Here is a 21,353-nt window from a genome sequence, read left to right on the forward strand (position 1 = left end):
TTGTAATGACTTGACCTCACTGAAAGCATGAATGAAAGCGGCGAATTTTACTGCGCATGCACTGCCTGTGCAGTCGCACGCATTCTGCCTCTGAACCCCTTCGTTCAGAGGACAGGAAATGCCGATTTTCCCCACATGCACTGTGCATGCTGAAAACCGGCATTTCCTCCGGCCAGATGCGTAAGTACCCCGACCGTACTCGCGCATTTGGAAGGGAATTACTGGGGCAACATTTTACATGTCAATAAAATGAAAAATTTAACAATTGCACGATTTGCCCCCTCGCATCTGCGACTGAGGGTCCAAGGAGGTGCATTGCGCAAGAGGTCATCGTCGTACGTATCCTCACACTGTTCCCTTTGGGGAACTGTATGAAGTGGTGGAAGGATTTATGGCCGTGATTAACGCTCATTCCGTGACCGTAACCATCTTTGAACCAGCCATTAGGGTGGTTAGTCCTATGGCGTGAGGGTTTTACGGGCTCCCACAACCCATCTGAGGGGGTGGGGGGGGCCACCCACACCCACGGACGCAAGTATCCCGCTGGATGTCCACCCAGAATTTATAGTTGGAGCTCCGACTCCACTTGCCGGGACTGTCTGGAGTGGGGTTCGAAACCCTACTCCTTCTGGCCCAGCGGCGGGGATGCTTACTGCTACGCAAAAGGCCCACTCCGCACAAAAGGTGACACCCATACGTTTCCTGCACCTTTTCCCTCCCCGTGACTGGAGCCCTATGCTGCCACTTGAAAGACCAAGCTATCATCTGCCCTTTTTGCGGCGTCTTTGACTTCTCATTACCAATGATGAGCAGGCGCTGCGCCTCCACCTCCTTGAGGAGATTGCTGAGGTCATCATCAGTTCAATTGTGAGTTCTTTTAATGCCGTGAATTGTGCTCATTCCAGCCATTTCACGTTGCTAATCGGATTGGGCCTTTGGCATAGCGGTAGGATCCCCGCCGCTGGGCCAGATCAGGGTAGGGTTTCGAACCCCGCTCCAGACAGTCCCAGCAAGTGCAGTTGGAGCTCCGGCTCTAAATTCTGGGTTGACATCCAGTGGGATATTTGCGTCCGTGGGTGTGGGTGGCCCCCCCTCCTTGTATAGCTTGTGGGAGCCCGTAAAACCCTCCCGCCATAGGACTAACCGCCCTAATGGCTGGTTCAAAGATGGTTACGGTCACGGAATGAGCGTTAATCATGGCCATAAATCCTTCCACCACTTCATACAGTTCCCCAAAGGGAACAGTATGAAGACACGTATGACGACGACATTGCTAAATAAATACATGGAATTAAAAAAATTATTTTAGGGCTTTTAAAAGTCTTTAAATTGCTTTAATTCTGTTTAAAACTACTTCAGATTCTTCAAAATAATGTAAATGTTTTTAAAATTTTATAAAAGTTCACAAAACATTCATAAAATAGCAGATAACTTACTTTCCCTGCAGCTGTGTAACTACAAAGTCCTCTGCAGCTGCTTGGAGAGATTGGGGGCGTGTCCTGCTACAATGAGACCTTAAGGGGCGTATCTCACTTGCACTGCACGCTCCAGGCTTTGCGCTGGCTGCACTCCTGGGCGGCGTGACGTCATACGCTGCCCGGGATTCTTCTTTTTGAAACACCAATTCCAGGCGTCCCTGGAGGTGATCGGCAGGAGCGCGGGGTAAGTGCATATACGGGGCTTGCATGTGCGGCAAGCCCCGTTCACGAATTTCTGGCCCAAAGACATTTAAACAGTCGCTGCAGCGAGCGCGACCAATGCAAGAGGCGTTGTCGCTCAACCACGGCGAAGGATTTCTCCATCCTAATCAGACACTCCAAAACCTTTCTGGCTTTCTCTTAAGCTGCTGCAGGCTGGGAATCCATTTTGGCCACTTTCCTCAGGTAGCGAGCTCCCAAGTGCAAGTGAGAATTCTGCTGGGAGCCCAATTAAATTTATCTAAGGCTGACTCTGAAGACTTCATCAGGATGAGTGGTGGGTCACTCAAACGGGTGGGAATCCTATCCCGCCACACACAAAGTCCGGATCAACCTTTCATAAGAACATAAGACGTAGGAGCAGGAGTAGGTCATTTGGCTCCTCAATAGGATCATGGCTGATCTGATCTTGGCCTCAACTCCACTTCCCTGCCAACTCCCCATAACCCTTGACTCCCTTATTGTTCAAAAATCTGTCTATCTCCACCTTAAAAGATATTCAATGACCCAGCCTCCACAGCTCTCTGGGGAAGAGAATTCCAAAGATTCACGACCCTCTGAGAGAAGAAATTCCGCCTCATTTCCGATTTAAAAGGGTGCCTCCTTATTCTGAAATTATGCCCCCTAGTTCTAGATTCCCCCACGAGGGGAAACATCCCCTCTGCATCTACCCTGACGAGCCCCTTCAGAATCTTATATGTTTCTCCCTCTCATTCTTCTAAATGCCAGTGAGTATAGGCCCAACCTGCTCAACCTTTTTTCATAAGACAACCCCTTCATCTCCGGATTCAACCTCATGAACCTTCTCTGAACTGCCTCCAATGGAAGGATATCCTTCCAACAGAGAATTGATTGAAGCAATGAGCGATAAATTCAGGGACAATGCAGGACATGCCATCCTGAATCTGAAGAACATCTTAAACTGTATCCAATTATTATTAAAACCCAAGCGTTCGCACCTAGAATAATGAAGTGTAACTTGTAAAATGTATTGCTGTCAGTTGCTGACAGGTTGGCAATGCCACTGGTGGATGTCCCATAAGGAACAGGAGTAGGCCTTTCAGCCCCTTAAGCCTGTTCTGCCATGGCTGATCTGTACCTCAACTCTATTTCCCCACCTTAACTTTAATCCCTTGATACCCTTACCTAATAGAAATCCGTCAATCTCAGTCTTGAAAGCTCCAATTGTCCGAGTGCCCACAGCCTTTTGAGGGAAGAGAGTTCCAAATTTCTACTATCCTTTGTGTGAAAATGTGCTACCTGATTTCCCTCCTAAATAGCCTAGCTTTATTTTTAAAATGTCCCCTCGTTCTTGATTCCCCCACCAGAGGAAATAGTTCCCCAGTATCTACCCAATTGAATCCTTTTAACATTTTAAACACCTCGATCAGATCGCCCCTTAGTCTCCTATACTCAAGCCAAGCTTATGTAACCTGTCCTAATTTAACCCACATCCCCCCCATGAAGTCTGCCACTACTTGGAATTTTGGTGAGTCACTTTCGAAGCCCAGAAAGCTCAGCTACCTTTCAAATAAGAGACTTTTGCTGGCTCTCCAAATGATGATTCACTTATTCTCTTTGATATCTGAGCTCCCCCTATTGAACAGAGAAGATTACAATTAGCCAGAGAATGGCTCATTATTGGACGATTCATATAAACAAAAAGAACAAATAAGTTGAAAGCACCACCTCCTGGACACCCCTGTTAATTAAACAGAAAATCAAAAATGCTAAACTGCATAGATTGGTTTTATTTGACTTGTTGCTTCAATAACTTCCTGATGAGGTGGAAGTTAATGGATTGCAAATCCTCATTCACACAATTGCTTCTTTCCACCACAGGGAATAAATGCCTCTCTGATGTACTTTGCTCAGTGATGCGCCATCAATTACTCAAAAGACTGAGGTTAAGCGAGTAACAACCAGGCTTTTATTAACTAAAGAATGAAGGTCTAGTCTCGAGTGGTCGACCCGTCCAAAATACTAAGGGACTGGGAGGTAGTCACTTATATACCTGGAATAGTGGGAGGAGTCAGCCGAGGCATGTCCAGACCTGTACCTAGTGGAATACACATACACATACAGACAGGTATAACAGTGGTTTACCACATTCACCCCTTGTTTAAAAATGAGTCCGGCGGGGTGAAGTGTATTTAAAAGTTTGTGTATTGGAGTCTCTCCGGAGGTCTTGTCTGCCACTGTGATCGACGTGGCAACGGCAGGGGTGGTGGAGCTTCCGGCGTCGCGTCCCGTGTAGGCTGGGGCACTGGAGTGTAGTCCTCGTGGGTGACGGTCCAAGGCGAGCCGGCTGCTGGGGTTGGATATCGGGTCATGGGGGGGTGGTAATGGGTAGTGGGTTACAGCGGTCCCCGAGGGTGTCGTGGGGGGGGCTGGTAATGGGTAGTGGGTTACAGCGGTCCCCGAGGGTGCGAGGTCTCGTATGGAGACTGTGTCCTCCCGCCCGTCCGGGTACGCAATGTAAGCGTACTGGGGGTTGGCGTGGAGGAGGTCGACCCTCTCGACCAGGGGGTCCATTTTATTGGTCCTCACGTGTCTTCTCAGTAGTACCAGCCCTGGGGACGTCAGCCATGGTGGTAACGCTGTCCCCGATGTGGACTTCCTTGGGAAGACAAACATTTTCTCGTGAGGGGTGGCATTGGTGGCAGTGCAGAGCAGTGACCGAATCGAGTGGAGCGCATCGGGGAGCACCTCCTGCCAGCGGGAGTTCGGAAGGCCCCTAGACTTTAAGGCTAGTAGGGCGGCCTTCCAAACTGTTGCATTCTCTCTTTCCACCTGTCCGTTCCCCCGGGGGTTATAACTGGTGGTCCTGCTTGTGGCTATAACCCTAGCGAGCAGGTACTGGCGGAGTTCGTCGCTCATAAACGATGAGCCCCGGTCGCTATGGATATAGCTGGGGAAACCGAACAGGGTGAAGAGGCTGTTCAGACATTTAATGACCGTGGCACTGGTCATGTCCGGGCAGGGGATAGCGAACAGGAAACGGGAGTACTCGTCAATGATGTTGAGGAAGTACACATTGCGGTCGGAGGAGGGGAGAGGCCCTTTAAAATCGACGCTCAGGCGTTCGAAAGGGCGAGTGGCTTTTATCAGGTGGGCTCTGTCTGGTCTATAAAAGTGCGGTTTGCACTCAGCGCAGACTTGGCAGTTCTTGGTCATGGTCCTGACCTCCTCAATGGAGTAAGGCAGGTTGCGGGCCTTGATGAAGTGGAAGAACCTGGTGACCCCCGGGTGGCAGAGGTCATTGTGGAGGGCCCTCAGCCTATCGATCTGCGCGCTGGCGCAGGTGCCACGCGATAGGGCATCTGGGGGTTCATTGAGCTTCCCAGGCCGGTACAAGATCTCGTAATTGTAGGTGGAAAGTTCGATTCTCCACCTCAAGATCTTGTCATTTTTGATTTTGCCCCTCTGCTTGTTGTTGAACATAAAAGCAACTGAACGCTGGTCAGTGAGCAGGGTAAATCGTTTTCCGGCCAGGTAGTGCCTCCAATGATGCACAGCCTCCACAATAGCCTGGGCCTCCTTCTCGACCGCGGAGTGTCTGGTCTCCGGGCCCTGGAGGGTTCATGAGAAGAATGCCACAGGTCTCCCCGCCTGATTAAGGGTGGCGGCCAGAGCGAAGTCGGATGCATCGCTTTCCACCTGGAAGGGGATGGATTCGTCCTCTGCGTGCATGGTGGCTTTGGCAATGTCCTCCTTGATACGGTGGAAGGCCGAGCGGGCCTCTGCCATCAGGGGAAAAGAGGTGGATTTGATCAGCGGACGGGCTTTGTCTGCATAGTAGGGGACCCAATGGGCGTAGTAGGAAAAAAACCCTAGGCACCTCTTCAGAGCTTTTAGGCAGTGGGGCAGTGGGAGTTCCATAAGGGGACGCATCCGGTCCGGGTCGGGACCGATGACCCCGTGTTCCACAACACAGCCAAGGACGGCGAGGCGGTCTGTGCGGAATATGCACTTCTCCTTGTTATATGTCAGGTTCAGGAGTTGGGCGGTGCAGAGGAATTTCTCGAGGTTTGCGTCATGGTCCTGCAAGTCATGGCCGCAGATGGTCACATTGTCTAGGTAAGGGAAAGTGGCCTGCAGCGCGTTTTGATCGAGCATCCGATCCATCTCCCTTTGGAAGACGGAGACCCCGTTGGTAACGCCAAAGGGAACCCTAAGGAAGTGATAGAGGTGGCCGTTTGCCTCAAAAGCAGTATACTGGTGGTCTTCGGGGCGGATGGGGAGCTGGTGGTACGCTGATTTCAGGTCAATGGTCGAAAAGACGCGGTACTGCGCGATCTGGTTGACCATGTCAGCTATGCGGGGGAGTGGGTAGGCGTCCAGCAGGGTGTAGCGGTTTATTGTTTGGCTGCAGTCGATGACCAGGCGTTGTTTCTCGCCGGTCTTAACGACCACAACCTGGGCTTGCCAGGGGCTGGAGCTGCCCTCAATAGTCCCCTCCTTCAGGAGCCGCTCCACTTCGGTTTTGATGAAAACCCTGTCCCCGGCACTGTATCGCCTGCTCTTTGTGGCGATGGGCTTACAGTCGGGGGTGAGGTTAGCAAACAGTGGGGGGGGTGGGACTCTGAGTGTGGAGAGGTTGCATCTGGTGCGCGGCGGGCAATTTGGAGGCTGCTGGCTGTGGACTGTGAGTGGGGGGAGGGGGCCACCGTACACCATCGTAACGCTTTTGAGGTGGCACTGGAAATCCAACCCCAGTAGAACGGCAGCGCAAAGTTGGGGCAGGACCAGGAGTTTAAAATTATTGAACACAGTCCCGTCTACTACTAGTGTCACCACGCAGTAGCCGCCAATGTCCGCTGACTGGGACTCGGCGGCCATAGAAATCCGCTGGTGCACAGGCAGGACTGGGAGAGAGCAACGCCGCACCGTGTCGGGGTGGATGAAGCTCTCTGTGCTCCCGGAGTCAAAAGGCAGTTTATTGCATGGCCGTTTACCTTAACGTCCATTTTGGACCGAGCTAGTTGGTGTGGTCTCGTTTGGTCCAGCGTAACAGAGGCCAGCGTAGGGGTCGGTGTGTCGCTGCGGGTATCAGATGGGGGGGGGGTTGGCGGCCTGCTGCGTCCCGGCTGGTGTCCAAGATGGCGGCGTCCATGATTTCCATGTGGCTGGAGTCGTCCAAGATGGCTGTTGCTGCGGTGGTTCACACATGGCTGGGGAGGCCCAAGATGGCGGCCCGCATGGCCCACACGCGGTGCTGTTGGGGGCCCAAGATGGCGGCTCGCACGGCCCACACGCGGCGCTGCTGGCGTTCGGGGTGGCTTTGGCCTTGCAGACGCTAGCGTAGTGTCCCTTTTTCCCGCAGCCCGAGCAGGTCGCATTCTTCGCCGGGCAGCGCGCTCTGAGGTGTTTGGCCTGGCCACAGAAATAGCATTTCTGGCCTTGGGATACTGCTGTCTGGCTTTGGGACACTGCTGCGGTGGTTGGGCCGTTGTTGGGCTGTGGCTGGGGTGGCACGGTGCTATGGGGCTGTCCTACCGTGTCCCAGGTTGTCGTTCCCCGCGGCATCCACGGTGCAGAGGAGTAGGCATCCATGCCCCGGTAGGCTGCGTCCAGCGTTAGTGCGATTTCGGAGGCTTTGTCGAGGGTGAGGTCACTCTGCTCCAGCAGTCGCTGTCGGGTGTAGTTGGACCTGTGGCCCGCTACGAAGGCATCCCGGATCAGTTCCTCCGTGTACTTAGTGGACGTTACCGCCTTACACCCACAGGCCTGGCCAAGCACGGACAGTGCTTGGAGGTATTCCTCAGTCGATTCCCCAGGTTGTTGCTTGCGACTCCCCAGGAGGTGCCTGGCGTAAACTTCGTTCACAGGGCGCGTGTACTGGGTCTTGAGGAGCTGGAGGGCGGCTGTGTACGAGGTCGCGTCCTGGATGACTGAGTACACTCGGTGGTTCACCTTGGAGATCAGGACAGACAGTTTGTTCGCATCCGTTACGACCGCAGTGGAGGCAGTCAGGAATGCCTCGAAGCACATGAGCCAGTGAGCAAACTTGGTGGAAGCGTCCGCTTCCCGACCGTCCAGGTCCAGGCATGCTGGTGTGAGGATCTTCTCCATTATAAAAATTTAGTTAATAAAATTGATGCGCCATCAATTACTCAAAAGACTGAGGTTAAGCGAGTAACAACCAGGCTTTTATTAACTAAAGAATGAAGGTCTAGTCTCGAGTGGTCGACCAGTCCAGAATACTAAGGGACTGGGAGGTAGTCACTTATATACCTGGAATAGTGGGAGGAGTCAGCCGAGGCATGTCCAGACCTGTACCTAGTGGAATACACATACACATACAGACAGGTATAACAGTGGTTTACCACACTCAGTAACTAACCAAGTTAGTGCTGCTCTTTGTCCATTGTGTTTTTATGATAACTAGTATTAGAACTGTACACTTTTACTTTTGCATATTTCACAAGAAAAAAAAGAGGGGCTAAAATTTGATTGCCCCCAAAAACGGGCATGGGGATCGTGATGCACAACCAACCCGCGCCTGTTCAAAGTGAAGCAGGCAGCATGCCAACTTCGTGCTGCATGTTAATTAGAATGATTGTAGTGCCCAGCCCAGCGCTGAACATGCTGCTGAGAGGCTGCACGCTCAGCAGGGGGTCCAATTCCGTGCGAGGAGAACACCAATTATACCTAACCTGCACTTCTTAAAGGCTGCCTGCACCTCTCAAAGGGGAGGTGCATTCTGGTTGCAGCAGGTGATTCAACTGGCTGGGGAACAGAGTGTGAGCAGGAAGAAGAAGTACTGATGGCACAACAGGTGAGTGAGCATGCTCCAAGCTCTTGGATGCAGCACTGGAGGCCTTGGTGCAGGAGGTGGACAGGGGGAGAGGGGGCATGTTTCCACAGGGGACCAGGAGGCCCTCCAGGCAAAATTGGAAAAGGCAATGGGACCAGATAGCCGTCGTGGTCAATGCCAGCAGTATAACCCCGAGGATCTGGATGCAGTGCCGCAAGAAGTTTAATAACCTCACACAAGTGGTCAAGGTCAGTGAATTAATCTTCAAATGCCATATCCTTACAACTGAACCACTAGGCTCAGACACTGCTCAATTCACCACACACCCATCACTCACCAACCAACAATCTCTATCAAGCATGACTCAAACCTAACATGCATGTGTTTCACCTCACCCTCACACTTAGCACTGCTGCAAGCCTCACACCCACATCTCACCAATTGCACACACTGCCAGCTATTCAACCATAACAGGCACATCATCCAAACAGATTGTACAATACTCACTGACACACTCCCCTCTTTCTTGCAGGAGAAGGTAGCGTATAACAGGAGGCAGCAGGGACTACCAAAAGGGGCACAGGCGCACCTGCATAACCTTACCTCAATAGAGGAGACGGTGCTGGCCATTCTTGGGAGGGACATTGCTGAGCCCAAGAGCAGCGGCGGGGCTGAATCAATTGAATATGACGGTATCCTCATACCTAATCAAGATTCTCAAATCCCATTTCTGAGTTACAAGCTGCAGATGGTGTAAGCATGCCACCTCTTGCTTTTCCTCCCTCTCATCACCATAACCCTACCCTTGTGCCTTTCTCCTTTCAGATAGCCAAGAACTGCAACCTGGCCAGGCACTGATGGAGGAGCAGGAAATGGAAGAGGAAGAAGGAAGTGATGCTAGAGACCATCACTCGATTTCACACTCACAGCCACCAGCTCAGATACTGATACTCGCCGTACTTTAGAGAATAGGTTAGATGCGGAATCTGCATGTGGTGAGCCACCGGGCACGAGTAGCCTGCAGCCAGGCCAGGGGGCAGGGGCTGCGCAGGTGCCAGATCCCCAGAAGGCGAGGCGAGGTCACACACGAGTTCTGCTGCACAGGACTCAGATGAGGACTTCGAAGGGGTGGCCTACAGAACAAAATGGGTATGCACAATGAAATGCTTGGTGCATTGACAGGCCTGCCAGAACGCCTAAATGCAACATCAAGGAGGATGGAGGAGTCCAGCTCCAACCTTGCACCGGGCTTTGCGCAGAGCTTGGAGCCCATCTTTTCCAACATGGAAGGAGTGGGCAGATCCATTAGCGCACTTGTGGACTCAACCATCATGCAGCGTCTGATGGCTGATGTCTCAGCTTCCAGTGCAGCACAAGCAGAAGCCACCCAACATCTGAGTCCTGCAATGGAAACTCATTACTAGTGTTGAAAGGGGCTTGCAGGGTGTCACAGCAATCCATAATTCTGTCCTCCAGCAGATTACTAGGATTGCTGATGCACCACCCCAGGGGAGTGGCATTGGCTCCGTGGAGGACAAACCTGCTGTCCTCTCTCAGGATGACGGCATTCATCCTCCCACTACTGCCACTCCGCCAATGCCCTTGCCTGTCACCCAGAGTGCTGCCGCCTATGCTGAGGTTGTGCAGCCCGAAGCCAGGTATAATAGGTCCAGCTGCTCAAGGTCATCCTGCAAGGCAATCTGCAGTCTCCCCCACTGTAAGTCAGCAGCCTATCACCAGCTATGCTGCAGCCACTGGGGTAGCACTGCGTAGGAGCACTAGGACAGGCAAAGGCATGCGAAACACAGGCACTAAGGGAACGCACAAGGTGATTAGTTGACTTTTTATGTAATATTGGATGGATTAATGTATAAAGTTGATTTGGAATGTTTGTTTTGTGGTGGCGTTTATTTCAGCATTGTGGTCAGTAACAGAGGGAAGGTAAGATGTGGGATTATTTTTGAATGGGGAATTGGGTTGTATTCATTGGTACCACAGTCGGATGAGTCGATCATGGACAGCCCAGGCAGAGAAAGGCTGTCTGGGTTGCCTCCTCCCTTCCGCTTCCTCCTCTTCTGGTTCCTACTCTTTCTCTTCCGCTTCCTTCTCCTCCTCTTCTTCTTGCTCCTTTTCCTCCTCCTCTTCCTTCTCCTCCTTCTCCTCAGCTGGTCACCGTATGCCTGGTGGCCAGGGCTGTGCCCTCATAATGGCGAGGTTGCGGAGCATGCAGCAGACCATGACAAATCTTGAGACGCACTCTGGCGAGTACTGCGGGGCTCCTCCAGAGCAGTCCAGGCAGTGGAAGCATTGTTTAAGGATGCCAATGGTCTGCTCTATCAGATTCCATGTGGCAGCATGGCTTTCATTATATGCATGCTGCACACGTGTGCGTGGGTTGTGCAGGGGGTATATGTGTACAAATCATTGAAGGTGGCAGCGCAGGTTGAGAAAGCGGTTAAAAAAACTTATGGGATCCTGGCCTTCATAAATAGAGGCATGGGGGCGAAATTCAGTTGGTTAGCGCCGTCCGTTAGCACCTCCTGAGGGCGGTAACGGGGCGCTAATCACTTACCGCCCCTGCGCGGCGATTGTAGCGCCGCTCGCGATATTTGGCTGCCGGTTAGCGGTGGCGCTAAACAGTAGCACCACGACCTCCTGCGCCTGGAGATCCTGACATCATCCATGCGCAAAATTGGGTCGCGCCCCCGCTCCAGCATCTGGCGGCAGGAACAACAGCTACACAGTCGGCTGGGAGCTGGGGGGAGCACTATTTAAGGGCGTGCACTTCCTGTGTTCTCCCGTCGGCAAACTACGCACGCTCAGAGAGGGAGAGACGTGTTTGGAGGGACTTCACGCTTCCTCTCTTGAGGGGCTGTTGATCGACAGAGAAACTTATCAGGTTCCCTTTCTGTACCTTTGCTGCAGCAACACTTTGAAGATTTAATGGGGACTGTAATGGCAAGGGGGCTTGATCTCCAGGTCATCATCAGAGGCAGCGGAGGTGGAGAGGGTGCAAAATGTGGGCAGAGGGAGGAGGGCCAACAGGGCTCTGCACAGGAGACCTTACCCTCCCAGGATATTCCGAGTACAATTCTCATATATCCATCTCTCAGAGGAGCAGTGTATCCGGAGGCTGCGATTCAGCAAGGAGGTGGTCACAGAGCTCTGCCATCTCTTGCAGCCAGAGCTCGAGCCTCGGCTCAGGACCAGGACATCTCTGTTGGTGGCAGTGAAGGTGACAGTGACCCTCAATATCTATGCCAGCGGCTCCTTCCAGGCGTCAACAGGGGATATTACGAACATCTCCCAGTTTGCAGTCCATTGCTGCATCCGGGAGGTCACTAATGCTCTGTACAGACGCAGAAGGGAGTACACCGCATTCCCCATGAGCCGAGAGAAACAGCACAAACATGCATGTGGCTTTGCTAGGAGAGCTGGCTTCTCCATGGTTCAGGGCGCCATTGACTACACGCACGTGGCACTGCGGGCACCTTATAAACATACAGAGGTGTTCCGTAACCGGAAGGGTCACCACTCCCTGAATGTACAGTTGGTGTGCGACCACTGACAACACTTCCTCGCCGTGAATGCCCGCTATCCTGGCAGCAGCCATGATTCCTTCATCCTGCGTCAGATTGGTGTCCCAGCACTGTTTGAACCACCGCATCAAGCTCGCGGCTGGCTCCTCAGGGACAAGGGATATCCACTCTTCACCTGGCTGGTGACACCACTCCGTAACCCCAACACTCCTGGTGAGCTTGCCTACAATGAAAGCCATCGTGCCACCAGGAACCTCATCGAGCAAGCCATCGGCCTGCTGAAGCAACGGTTTCGGTGTCTTGAGCACTCTGGAGGAGCCCTGCAGTACTCCCCTGATTGAGTGTCGCTGTTCAAAGTTGTCTGCTGCATGCTGGACAACCTCGCCATTCACTGGACCCAGCCATTGCCACTGGGGATAGCTCGGCCTCCTCAGGAGGAGGAAGAGGGAGAGGAGGAGGACAAGGAGGCAGAGGAGGAAGAGGAGGGTGAGCCGCAGCAACGTGGCCTGCGCCACGTTGCCTCTGCAAGGGCCGTCCGTGAACACCTGATCAGACAGCGCTTCTCATGAGTGCAGCATCACATGGCACTGGGGTTCCACAGCCACGCCTCAGCCCCTATGAGCAGCCAAGGTTACAATGACAAAGATGAACAGGTTTGTAACATGGAGACAAACACTTTTATTAATGTGAACAACTGTATCTTATTAACCACAACTGGTAACAGACAAACAATACAATTTCTTAACAAACAGAACTGGTGCTTAGCACTCGTGAGAACTTTGGAAACCATTGAACAACATATTTACAAACGCAATCAAATGTCTGAGAAACACTCCCCCCATTTAGTGCAAACATTTCAGTTATTGGGCCTTCCTCGGTGATCTCCATCCCCTCCGGACTTCACCCCTACCAACCCTACTGCTCCTCTGTAATGTGGCCCCAGTGGCTGCAGCAAGGCTGGTGGGAGGCCGCTGAATCTGCGAGACAGAGACTGCGGATGGCTTTGCAGGACACCCTCGACCAGCTCTGGGCCTGGAAGGCCCGGCTGCAGACTACACCAACTCTGCATAGGCGGCAGCAGTCTGGGCTGGCTGGGTTACAGGCTGCAGCAAGTACAATGGCGCAGTGGCAGCGGTGGGAGCAGGAATGCTGTCATCCTGAGAGAGGATGGCACCTTCCTGCTCGACCGACACACTGGCACTCTCCCGGGGCAGCACCACAGCATCTGGAGCAATCTGCTCGAGCACAGATTGCTGGCCTGCTGCGGCACCGTCAGATCCCCGGTGGACAGTGGGCGACCCAGCGAGGATGGCAGCAGTCAGCGCTTGCGTGGCATCAATCTGAGACTGCCTGAGAGCAGTCTGAGACTGGATGGCACCAGCCAAGGTCTCGATTCCAGTACTAAGCCATTGCGTTGCCTCGGCCTGTGCTGCAATAGATGCTGCCACCTCATCCATTGCACGCGGCATGGGGTCTGGCTCTCCGCGGTCCTCTAGCAAGTCAACCATCCTCTGCAGAGTTTCAAGGATGGGATCGCGGATTTGCACACAGATGATAGCTGTGCTGGAGGCCGACTCCTCCACGCGCCTAGCCAGTGCACCCATACTCTGGGGCAGCCTTGCCATTGCACCCATGAGCTCAGTATACATGCTCGTCGCCTGCGTATTCATCGCCGCGATGTCAAGGTCCTCATCCGAGTCCTGTGCAGCAGAACTCGTGCATGCATTCACCCTCCGGGAAGATGAGCTTCCCTTTTCCCAAGGCGTTGCTGCAGCCCGCTGGGTCCCGGAACTTCAAACACATCAGAGGCCATTCCCATGCTTCCCTCCAGTGACCGCGATGTCTCGGGCTCAGGAGATGCAGGCGCTGAGACTCTGGGTTCGTCTTCCTCCTCGTCTCCAGCCTCGCTGCCACTGGCAGGCTGAGGGACAGGCTGGTCAGAGGCTGTCTCACTGTCTGAAAGCAGGAAGGCACAAGAGTTGGTTTAACATGAGGGGAGGGGGGCAGGGAGGGAGCGAGGAATGGAGACAGTATACTTAGATGGGAAGTGGGAAGGGCTTGTGTTGTGGGGGGAAAATGGTATGAGGGAAGAGGGAGAGGTGATGAACATATCATCGCTATCCCCAAGGGGGTCGATCTCTCCAATCACCACAGCACCCACGACATGGCTCGCAACGATACTCCACACTTGTTCCTCGAGCTGTGTGAGCGGCCGCTGCTCCGCCTGCCCACCTCCCGTGTGTTTCTGCTCCCTCCTGTTGTGGGCCAGCTTGGCCTACAAGAAAAAGGACAGCGTGTGAGTGATTCTGCAGCCATGTGTTTGCCACATGTCCCCGCCATAGTTGAATAGCCATTAATGCCTGCAGGGTGTGAGATGTGGATGTGACATTCATTAGGTGGGCATAGTTGGCGGGTGTGCTTTGGGGATGTGGCAGTGAATACAGTCTGTGCACACAGTGGGGTTGGGATGGTGGAATGAAGAGGTTTTTGAAGCATGTACTCACCCTGACCACCCGAGTGAGGTCGTTGAACTTCTTCCGACACTGGGTGTGTGTCCTTCCCACCACACTTCTGGAGGAGATATACTGGGCCACCTCCCTCCACAGCCTTGAAAATTCCCGGGGCAATGGCCTCCTGCCAGTGTGTGGGAACAGCAGTGCCCATCGCTGTTCGACTGCCACGACCAGAGTCTCCAATGCCTGGTCACTGAGGCAGTGGGTTCTCCCCCTGGGCCTCCAATGACTAGTCACTGAGGCAGGCTCTCTCCCTGGGCCTCTGCAATGCCTGGTCACTGAGGCGGTGGGCTCTCTCCCTGGGCCCCCAGTGTCTGGTCACTGAGGCGGTGGGCTCTCTCCGTGGGCCTCCAATGTCTGGTCACTGAGGCGGTGGGCTCTCTCCCTGGGCCTCTGCAATGCCTGGTCACTGAGGCGGTGGGCTCTCTCCCTGGACATCCAGTGCCTGGTCACTGAGGCGGTGGGCTCTCCCCCTGGGCCTCCAGTGTCTGATCACTGAGGCGGTGGGCTCTCTCCCTGGACATCCAGTGTCTGGTCACTGAGGCGGTGGGCTCTCTCCCTGGGCCTCCAGTGTCTGGTCACTGAGGCGGTGGGCTCTCTCCCTGGGCCCCCAGTGTCTGGTCACTGAGGCAGTGGGCTCTCCCCCTGGACCTCCAGTGTCTGATCACTGAGGCAGTGGGCTCTCTCCCTGGGCCTCCAGTGTCTGATCACTGAGGCAGTGGGCTCTCCCCCTGGGCCTCCAGTGTCTGGTCACTGAGGCGGTGGGCTCTCTCCCTGGACATCCAGTGCCTGGTCACTGAGGCGGTGGGCTCTCCCCCTGGGCCTCCAGTGTCTGGTCACTGAGGCGGTGGGCTCTCTCCCTGGGCCTCCAGTGTCTGGTCACTGAGGCGGTGGGCTCTCTCCCTGGGCCTCCAGTGTCTGGTCACTGAGGCGGTGGGCTCTCTCCCTGGGCCTCCAGTGTCTGGTCACTGAGGCGGTGGGCTCTCTCCCTGGGCCTCCAGTGTCTGATCACTGAGGCGGTGGGCTCTCTCCCTGGACATCCAGTGTCTGGTCACTGAGGCGGTGGGCTCTCTCCCTGGGCCTCTGCAATGCCTGGTCACTGAGGCGGTGGGCTCTCTCCCTGGGCCCCCAGTGTCTGGCCACTGAGGCGGTGGGCTCTCTCCCTGTGCCTCCAGTGTCTGGTCGCTGAGGCAGTGGGCTCTCTCCCTGGGCCCCCAGTGTCTGGTCACTGAGGTGGTGGGCTCTCTCCCTGGGCCTCCAATGTCTGATCACTGAGGCAGTGGGCTCTCTCCCTGGGCCTCCAGTGTCTGGTCACTGAGGCAGGCTCTCTCCCTGGGCCTCCAGTGTCTGGTCACTGAGGCAGTGGGCTCTCTCCCTGGGCCCCCAGAGTCTGGTCACTGAGGCAGTGGGCTCTCTCCCTGGGCCCCCAGTGTCTGGTCACTGAGGCGGTGGGCTCTCTCCCATGGCCTCCAGTGTCTGGTCACTGAGGCGGTGGGCTCTCTCCCTGGGCCTCCAATGCCTGGTCACTGAGGCAGGCTCTCTCCCTGGGCCTCCATTGCCTGATCACTGAGGCAGTGGGCTCTCTCCCTGGGCCTCCAGTGTCTGGTCACTGAGGTGGTGGGCTCTCTCCCTGGGCCCCCAGTGTCTGGTCACTGAGGTGGTGGGCTCTCTCCCTGGTCCCCCAGTGTCTGGTCACTGAGGTGGTGGGCTCTCTCCCTGGGCCTCCAGTGTCTGGTCACTGAGGCAGGCTCTCTCCCTGGGCCTCCAGTGTCTTGTCACTGAGGCAGGCTCTCTCCCTGGGCCTCCAGTGTCTGGTCACTGAGGCAGTGGGCTCTCTCCCTGGGCCCCCAGTGTCTGGTCACTGAGGCAGTGGGCTCTCTCCCTGGGCCCCCAGTGTCTGGTCACTGAGGTGGTGGGCTCTCTCCCTGGGCCTCCAGTGTCTGGTCACTGAGGCGGTGGGCTCTCTCCCTGGGCCTCCAATGCCTGGTCACTGAGGCAGGCTCTCTCCCTGGGCCTCCATTGCCTGATCACTGAGGCAGTGGGCTCTCTCCCTGGGCCTCCAGTGTCTGGTCACTGAGGCGGTGGGCTCTCTCCCTGGGCCCCCAGTGTCTGGTCACTGAGGCAGTGGGCTCTCTCCCTGGGCCCCCAGAGTCTGGTCACTGAGGCAGTGGGCTCTCTCCCTGGGCCCCCAGTGTCTGGTCACTGAGGCGGTGGGCTCTCTCCCATGGCCTCCAGTGTCTGGTCACTGAGGCGGTGGGCTCTCTCCCTGGGCCTCCAATGCCTGGTCACTGAGGCAGGCTCTCTCCCTGGGCCTCCATTGCCTGATCACTGAGGCAGTGGGCTCTCTCCCTGGGCCTCCAGTGTCTGGTCACTGAGGTGGTGGGCTCTCTCCCTGGGCCCCCAGTGTCTGGTCACTGAGGTGGTGGGCTCTCTCCCTGGGCCCCCAGTGTCTGGTCACTGAGGTGGTGGGCTCTCTCCCTGGGCCTCCAGTGTCTGGTCACTGAGGCAGGCTCTCTCCCTGGGCCTCCAGTGTCTTGTCACTGAGGCAGGCTCTCTCCCTGGGCCTCCAGTGTCTGGTCACTGAGGCAGTGGGCTCTCTCCCTGGGCCCCCAGTGTCTGGTCACTTGAGGCAGTGGGCTCTCTCCCTGGGCCCCCAGTGTCTGGTCACTGAGGTGGTGGGCTCTCTCCCTGGGCCTCCAGTGTCTGGTCACTGAGGCGGTGGGCTCTCTCCCTGGGCCTCCAATGCCTGGTCACTGAGGCAGGCTCTCTCCCTGGGCCTCCATTGCCTGATCACTGAGGCAGTGGGCTCTCTCCCTGGGCCTCCAGTGTCTGGTCACTGAGGCGGTGGGCTCTCTCCCTGGGCCCCCAGTGTCTGGTCACTGATGCGGTGGGCTCTCTCCCTGGGCCTCCAGTGTCTGGTCACTGAGGCGGTGGGCTCTCTCCCTGGGCCCCCAGTGTCTGGTCACTGGGGCGGTGGGCTCTCTCCCTGGGCCTCTGCAATGTCTGGTCACTGAGGCGGTGGGCTCTCTCCCTGGGCCCCCAGTGTCTGGTCACTGAGGCGGTGGGCTCTCTCCCTGGGCCTCCAGTGTCTGGTTACTGAGGCAGACTCTCTCCCTGGGCCTCCATTGCCTGATCACTGAGGCAGTGGGCTCTCTCCCTGGGCCTCCAATGCCTGGTCACTGAGGCGGTAATAAGGTGGATGAATTGGCTGCGCAAATAGAGGTAAACAAATACGATTTGGTTGGGATTACAGAAACGTGGCTCAAGGATGGCCAAGACTGGGAACTCAACATCCAGGGGTATTCATTCAGGAAAGATAGGCAAAAAGGAAAGGGTGGTGGGGTAGCATTACTGGTTAAAGAAGGGATTAACACAATTGTAATGAAGGATATTAGCTCTGATGAGGTGGAATCTGTATGGGTAGAATTGAGAAATACTAAGGGGAAAAAAACGTTAGTGGGAGTGGTATATAGACCTCCAAACAGTAAGGCGGAGGTTGGGGATGGTATTAAAAGGGAAATTAAAGAAGCGTGCAATAAGGGCACAGCAGTCATCATGGGTGACTTTAATCTACATATAGATTGGGCCAACCAAATTAGTAACAATACTGCGGAGGAGGAATTCCTGGAGTGTTTACGGGATGGTTTCCTGGACCAATATGTCGAGCAACCAGCCAGAGATCTGGCCATCTTAGACTGGGTATTATGCAACGAGAAAGGATTAATTAGCAATCTTGTTGTACGAGGCCCCTTGGGTCAGAGCGATCATAATATGATCGAATTCTTCATTAAGATGGAGAATGAAGCAGTTGACTCAGAGACTAGGGTCCTCAATTTAAATAAAGGAAACTACGATGGTCTGAGGAGCGAGTTGGGTAGGATTGATTGGGGACCCCAGTCTGTCAAATTAGGTAACCACACCTCCCCCCCCTGACCCTGAACACGGGGGCCCCACAAGGATGTGTGTTGAGCCCCCTCCTCTACTCCCTCTTCACCCACGACTGTGTGGCTGTTAATGGTTCCAACACCATCATCAAGTTTGCAGATGACACCACGGTAGTAGGCCAGATCACCAACAACGATGAGTCAGCCTACAGGGAGGAGGTCCAGCATCTCATGAAGTGGTGCGCCGACAACAACCTGGCCCTTAACACCAAGAAAACAAAGGAAATAATCGTGGACTTCAGGAAGTCCAAAGGCGGAAGTCACACCCCCATCCACATCAATGGGGCGGAGGTGGAAAGGGTGGCCAGCTTTAAGTTCCTCGGAGTCCACATCACGGAAGACCTCTCCTGGTCCCTCAACACCTCCTCTCTGGTGAAGAAGGCCCAGCAGCGCCTATATTTCTTGAGGAGGCTGAAGGGATGTAATCTGTCACCCCTGATCCTCTCTAACTTCTACCGCTGCACTATAGAGAGCATCCTGACAAACTGTATCACGGTATGGTATGGCAGCTGTAGCTCCCATGACCGGAAAGCCCTGCAGCGGGTAGTCAAAACTGCCCAACGCATTACCGGCACCCGGCTACCGACCATAGAGCATATATATCAGAAACGCTGCCTACGGAGGGCACGGTCCATCATCAAAGACCCTACCCACCCCAGCCACCGTCTGTTCGCCCTCCTACCATCTGGAAGACGCTACAGATGCATTCGCACCCGTACGACCAGATTTAGGAACAGCTTCTTTCCCAGGGCTGTCATCCTACTGAACTCCACAAATAAACACTAAAGCCTGCACATCTGCCAATGCACTTTATTATGGTCATATTTATGCTAATATACTGCAAGCCAAATGTATAAATGTATGTTGAATGTTTAAGTGTCCTAATCCAAATTGTACACTCTCGGGAGCCGCAAGCCTGCCTACATTTCGTTGTACTGCACTTGTGCACTAACAATGACAATAAAAGTTGATTTGATTTGATTTGATTTGAATGGCACTCAAAGGGTTGACGGTGGATAGGCAATGGCAAACATTCAAAGACCGAATGGATGAGCTACAGAAATTGTTCATCCCAGTTTGGCATAAAAATAAAACAAAAAAGGTGACTCAACCGTGGCTAACAAGGGAAATTAGGGATAGCATAAGATCCAAGGAGAGGACATATAAATTGGCCAGAAAAAGCAATAATCCTGAGAATTGGGAGCAGTTTAGGATTCAACAAAGGAGGAGAAAGGGATTAATTAAGAAAGGGAAAATAGAATATGAGAGTAAGCTTGCAGGGAACATAAAAACTGACTGTAAAAGCTTTTATAGATATGTGAAGAGAAAAAGATTGGTGAAGTCAAGCGTGGGTCCCTTGCAGTCAGAATCAGGGGAATTTATAATGGGGAACAAAGAAATGGCAGACCAACTAAATACATATTTTGGTTCTGTCTTCATAAAGGAGGACACAAATAACCTCCCAGAGATACCGGGGAACATAGGGTCTGATGAAAGGGTGGAACTGAAAGAAATCAGTATTTGTAGGGAAATAGTGTTCGGAAAATTGACGTGATTGAAGGCTGATAAATCCCCAGGGCCTGATAATCTACAGCCCAGGGTACTTAAGGAAGTGGCCCTAGAAATAGTAGATGCATTGCTGATCATCTTCCAGAACTCGATAGACTCTGGAACAGTACCCATGGATTGGAGGGTAGCTAATGTTACCCCACTATTCAAAAAAGGTGGTAGAGAAAAAGCGGGGAATTATAGACCGGTAAGCCTGACATCGATAGTGGGGGAAAATGCTAGAGTCCATTATAAAAGATGTAATAGCAGAGCACTTGGAAAGCAGTGACTGGATCGGACAAAGTCAACATGGATTTACAAAAGGTAAATCGTGCTTAACTAATCTACTGGAATTTTTTGAGGATGTAACTGGTAAAATAGATAAGGGAGAACCAGTGGATGTGGTGTATTTGGACTTTCAGAAGGCTTTCGATAAGGTCCCGCATAAGAGGTTAGCGTGCAAAATTAAGGCACATGGGATTGGGGGCAAGGTATTGACTTGGATAGAGAACTGGTTGGCGGACAGAAAGCAAAGAGTTGGAATAAACGGGTCGTTTTCCGAGTGGCAGGCAGTGACTAGTGGGGTACCGCAAGGATCGGTCCTAGGACCCCAGCTGTTCACAATATATATTAATGATCTGGACGAGGGAATTGGATGTAATATCTCCAAATTTGCAGATGACACAAAGCTGGGTGGGAGGGTAAGCTGTGAGGAGGATGTCGTGAAACTCCAGTACGATTTGGACAGGTTGGGTGACTGGGCAGAAAAATGGCAAATGCACTATAATGTGGATAAATGTGAGGTTATCCACTTTGGTGGCAAAAACAGGAAGGCAGATTATTATTTGAATGGCAATAGATTGGGAGAAGGGGGAGTGCAAAGAGACCTGGGTGTTCTTGTGCACCAGTCGCTGAAGGTAAGCATGCAGGTGCAGCAGGCGGTTAAGAAGGCAAATGGTATGTTGGCCTTCGTAGCAAGAGGGTTCGAGTACAGGAACAAGGATGTCTTGCTGCAGTTGTACAGGGCCTTGGTGAGACCGCACCTTGAGTATTGTGCGCAGTTTTGGTCGCCTTACCTGAGGAAGGATGTTCTTGCCATGGAAGGAGTGCAGCGAAGATTCACCAGGCTGATACCTGGGATGGCAGGAATGACGTATGAGGAGAGATTGTGTCGATTGGGCTTATACTCACTGGAGTTTAGAAGATTGAGAGGGGATCTCATCGAAACCTATAAAATTCTGTCAGGCCTGGACAGACTAGGTGCAGGAAGGATGTTTCTGATGGCCGGGGAGTCCAGAACCAGGGGTCATAGTCTAAGGATAAGGGGTAAGCCATTTAGGACTGAAATGAGG

Source organism: Somniosus microcephalus, chromosome 3 (assembly GCF_052327205.1).
Source record: "Somniosus microcephalus isolate GS21.2 chromosome 3, FLI_Smic_1.0, whole genome shotgun sequence".
NCBI classification, from domain to species: domain Eukaryota; kingdom Metazoa; phylum Chordata; class Chondrichthyes; order Squaliformes; family Somniosidae; genus Somniosus; species Somniosus microcephalus.